We start from the raw sequence: 5,258 nt of genomic DNA, 5'->3' as shown, positions 1-5,258 counted from the left end.
CCACTATATATATATATATATATATATATATATATATATATATATCCAATCACTCAGTTCACTGGTTCGCATAAACAGGATTATATTTCGCAGCAACAGCTCTTTGATCCTGGATGACTTACGTCACACATATATTACTGATTCAAAACCTTAAAAGTCACTTTTATTCATTCCATTTCGAGCACAGCTAAACTGAGATTGCTAGATATAGTGGAGATGTGGTAAGAAATACGGATATCCGTCAACCATCTGTTGGAAACTCCGGTCGATGGTCTTTCAACCGTCACCAGGTTGTATAACTATAAAAGTAAGCCTCTAATCTTTCTTAATTTGGTCGCTGTTTACCAGCATCCGCCCATCTCACAGACCACACAAGCTTATCTTGGTGGCCATCGCAGGCGAATAACAATGATTGTTCCCCACTGTTTGCCGCAATGGTCTGCCACTAGGCCAGGAGACTACAAAAAGGCTCACATGGATCGTCAGTAGTCTTCTTTATATTTAGTTCCTCATATGGCATAAACAGAGATGGCCAAGGAAAGCTTTTCCCTCATGCGTGCTAGTGGGACCGAAAGTATGTTTGTCACTGATGGACTTCGAAGCACAAGAAAACTTACATATGGCCATCGCAGGCAAATAACAATGATTGCTCCCCACTGTTTCCCGCAATGCTCTGCCCCTAGGCCAGGAGACTACCAAAAGGCTCACATGGACTTCGAAGCACAAGAAAACTTACATGGGTGTGTATGCGCTAATGTTGCCAAACGGGAAAGGTGCTTTTTGGTCTGCACACCGAAAGTGGGCTGTCATCTCAAGGTCGATGCAGTCAAACAACACAACAGCAAATCCGAGAAGAAAAATTATAAAGGCAAAGCCGACAAGTTCTGCGCAGAATAAGTGATAAACAAACTTGAATATATCATTGTTTGGACAGTTTAGTTGTCAATGTTTAATCAGATGCTGAAAAAGGAACCCAAGAGGGTCTTCAGGATTTTGTAGGAAATTCGGTGCAAGGCTATCAGTGCCATAAACAAGAACAATTATAAAGGCAAAGCCGACAAGTTATGCGCAGAATAAGTAATAAGCAAACTTGAATATATCATTGTCTGCACGGTTTAGTTGTCAATGTTTAATCAGAGGCCGAAAAAGGAACCCAAGGGAGTCTTCAGGATTTTGTAGGAAATTCGATGCAAGGCTATCAGTGCCATAAACAAGAACAATAAGCCCGACTGCAACCTTCAGACTGTATTTATAAGGGAACATATCAGATACATGTCGGTGGAATACATAAGCATTAAGTTAATTCACACATTATGAATCTTTGAAAAATCATAAAATGTGAGCACAAACAGTTTATACGATGAAAACAAAAGGAACTTCTCGTAACTCCAAAAATGAGTAGAGGCGTCGGAATCAACTACGGCCGCTACGCTGAATAGGATACAGTCAAGGCAGTGATGACTTATCTCAATCCCCAGTCACTTTCCAGCCTGACCTAAGAAAGGTTATAGTGGGGAAGAGAGGTACCGTATTTTAGAATGCTTATTTTAATGAAAGCTCACCGTGTGCGGATTCCGAGTAAGTTTAATGTAGTTGGCGGTAAAAAAACTGCAGTCATCAGTACGGAAGTAGCGAGTGTTTTTATCATCAGGTTGTCAATAATATAATTAAAAAACGTTACCCACTTATAAAATGTATCCGGTGTAAGATTCCCAGTCAAGCTAAACTGCGAGGTGTTAGGTGACCTGACGTAAAAGAAATGTACGCCAGAACGATTAAATAGTCATGCAGTGTGGCGAAAAAGACTCGTTTTGCAACTGATTGTCTGGCTAACACTACAGTTCACACTCCGAGTACGCAGCATTACCTTTTTCACTGCTAACTGACGTTCCTGTTAGGGACTACTTGCCTAACTTCAACATCGCAATATTCAGCTCCATCTACCCACCACCTGTTTCACGTGGAGCATTTGGCACTGTAATTTGGATGTACAATTCAACGTTAACTCAGAACCCTACCGACAAACTGATAGATGATCTACAATATGTATTTCCGTTCAAACCTCTAGTAAATATATTAATCAAAAAAATTGAAAGACTAACTGCGTTAAGCTTCTGCTAGTAACATTGATTTCCTTGCAGAATACCAAAGACGTGTTCGGGGTAACTGGCAAGGATGCTTATATATGGTTTGTATCGTGAAGCACACCTCTCCATGAGTTTCATACACTTCCATGGCGGATTTCATCCCTTTTTCGCGCATTCTAGGCATAACGGAATAGGTGGTTACACGAATGTGCGAAATTTTATGCTAGCCGAACGGAAACGTCACCAGGTGAGTAGAAGATAATCTCCCACAATGCAACAATAATATTAGGGAGAATGAGAAACCGATCAGTTTTTAGAGGACGACTTTACTGCCACACCCGACCGAACGATGAATAGTGCTGTCTGGAAGATGTTGCGTTACATTATCAGTGCACTGGCACTGTGAACTCGACCGGTGTTTAAACGTTTGCAGTCCAACTGGCAAGCTCGGTCAGCAGACAAACAACCAAGCAGCGCACCCGAGCTACCCACATTCCGCAACATCGTCAATTTCGTCATAATCAAACCCGAACAATTTTCTGCGCCAAGTATTGTTTGAATCTGGTTTAGTTCAAAGCTTGACGCGGTCTAGAAGATAGGCCTCAGTTGATGAACTAATTAACGATTGTTTATCCTTTCAGTTACAGCAAACTGCGTCGTTTGAGTAGAGAGATGTTTATTCGAAGCGGTCGGGCCGCAATGTCTGGCCTGACTAGGGCCTCGTAGCATAAAGACCATCGCAAGTGCAATCGCCACTCCATTGAAGACCACCTAGGATATCATCCAGTGTTCTATCCGGGCCTGTTGGAAAACGTATACCAGCTGCAAGAGAACCGAGCACCACCGAAGTATGAAAGTTGTTCTCGCCTTTTTTAAAAACACGTTCCACCACCCCACACGATTCTACCACGGACCGCTTAACTGAGATATTTAAACAAGTACCTAACACCAATTGCCTTGAGCTAGTCATCCGGATAGCCATTGAATCTACCCTGAGGTTGTTCGCCGTCTATCGTATTACCTATTTAGAATGTCACGACATTTAGATGTTTATCATATGGGATGGTACTAATCAGGAGAGATTAACCAAAATACTCGACCATCAGTTTGTGTTCACCTTATCCTTATAAACTCACTCAGTCTGCCGCCGATGTAAGTGGGAGACCTTTTGTTTCAATTCTTACCTTTATACCTCGTCTAACTTGCCAACACCAACCAGAGACGAACCAAACGGTGCACTTACGTGGCTGTTTCAGGCGGAGTTAGGATAACCATCAATTGCCACACAAAATGTATCGACCAACGGAACTCCATTCATTACTTGTGTTTTTTCACTTATCATTTGTTCCAAACAACCAAAATGGGCTTCTTCTCATGCACAACTTCCATACAAAAACGATGATCCTGGCTTGAACATGTGCGATCAGTCGATGTCCTTGCGAGTATGAAATTGACTACGTTAAACAGCTGCTTGGACAATCACCGTGAACTTCGATACCTTGCGAAAATTGTAGGATAACAAACAGATTTGGTTTCAGAAAAAATCAATTATCTTAATGTGGGTTTGTTTAATTTGAAGAGATCCTGTGTGACGAACAGTAGGATGGGAGATTGGTCGCGCACGAAATTGCGGTAGGCTAACCTAAACAAACGAATTAAGTTTACATACACTGCAATCCCGGAGCATATGACTGTACAACCTTGATTCCACTAGCGCATTGTTGGATACACCAATATGTTACAGTCTAAGACTTACTCGTAGTTGATTTTAGGTATGACTATTGTTCAAGCGAACTGTTAGTTTATTTGGACAATCAAAGACCACTGATAGATAATTTTCAATCCTCGCAAAAGACCCGATAACAACCACTCTTCGACAAAGAGGACCCCTGGTTGTTGGGAAAACCCGATAGTTTCCCTAATGAAATTAGTTGTGAAACCGATGGCATTTTCACTATTGCACAGTAAACCACAAGACCCAAACCATTCCATTCCCTCCAAACCCGGTTTGGTGACGACCTGTCCAGCAAAATGTTTGGAATTCAACTGAGGTTTTACGCTAAATGTGTGACTGGATCTTGAAAAGGTCGGTCACAGCAGTGCTTTCGTACGATCCAGCATTCACCTGACGAGTTCCAACAAGATCGGAAACGACACGTGACCGAGGATTTTATTGTATTGCATTTTCGACCATATTCTTACTGGTACCGCACTTTATTCTTGCAAAGACCACTAAGGCAGCGCAGATGGCGTAATCTCGGATCGCGTGTCTCCAAACATTTTACCGCCATTTCGTGCACAAATGCTTGCCGTTCTATGGAAAATTTCCAACTCAGATCCTCATCACATTCCTCTTACGCTGTTGTGAAGCCCCTAAACACGGCATTTGTCATTGTGACAGGGTAATTATAACGCTTAATGCTGCTAGATATTTAATACTGATAAGCCACTGAAATATCGGTGGAATTATCGGTCGAACGTGAGAGCGACAACCTCGTCAGATGGTCTCTTTCGGAAGCAACTGAAGATCGTCGTAGCACAGGAAAAGTGCTTAAATCGGTCTTCATTTTCTGGCGGACGCTACAGAGAAGCGACGTCCAACTAAACATATCGTCGTTTCATAGGTTTACTTTTTATCGTCTTCCCGATGTTAGGTGAGGTGGATCCGGAAGCAGAGTATCTGATACTGATCACCCTTGGCGGCAGATTTTGTAGGCCCGCATAGTGATGGACGGAGAATATGATCGATTGGGTTGGATGTCCGTTCACAGTATGCTCAACACACAGGTTATCTATTTGAGCGTTCAGATGACGAAAATGCATCGACTGTGTCGTTACAACAAAGCTACTAGGGTCGAATTACCCGGGACTATTCCTCTTCTATTTTCGGCTCAACTCTATCCCACTTTTACGAGAAGATCTAATCTGGCTGCTTTAGTTAAAACCCATCTTTGGCATTAAAACCACCAGATAATTTGTGGTACAATCTTCTGTGAAATGGTGATTCAGTCTAAATGGATAGTACGTTGTATAGTTAAAGCCGCTTCAGGTGTAAGATTAATGCCATACACTTGACTAAGAGATCGAGTAATACCACACACTAAAGTCAAATTAGTAAATTTACTTGTGGGCTATCACATGCAGCAGAGGCAGGCCACGTACAATTTACTG

This window comes from Opisthorchis viverrini, assembly GCF_000715545.1.
Source record: "Opisthorchis viverrini unplaced genomic scaffold opera_v5_112, whole genome shotgun sequence".
In the NCBI taxonomy this organism is placed as follows: domain Eukaryota; kingdom Metazoa; phylum Platyhelminthes; class Trematoda; order Opisthorchiida; family Opisthorchiidae; genus Opisthorchis; species Opisthorchis viverrini.
The sequence above is the reverse complement of the archived record's forward strand: the minus strand, read 5'-3'. Positions refer to the sequence as shown.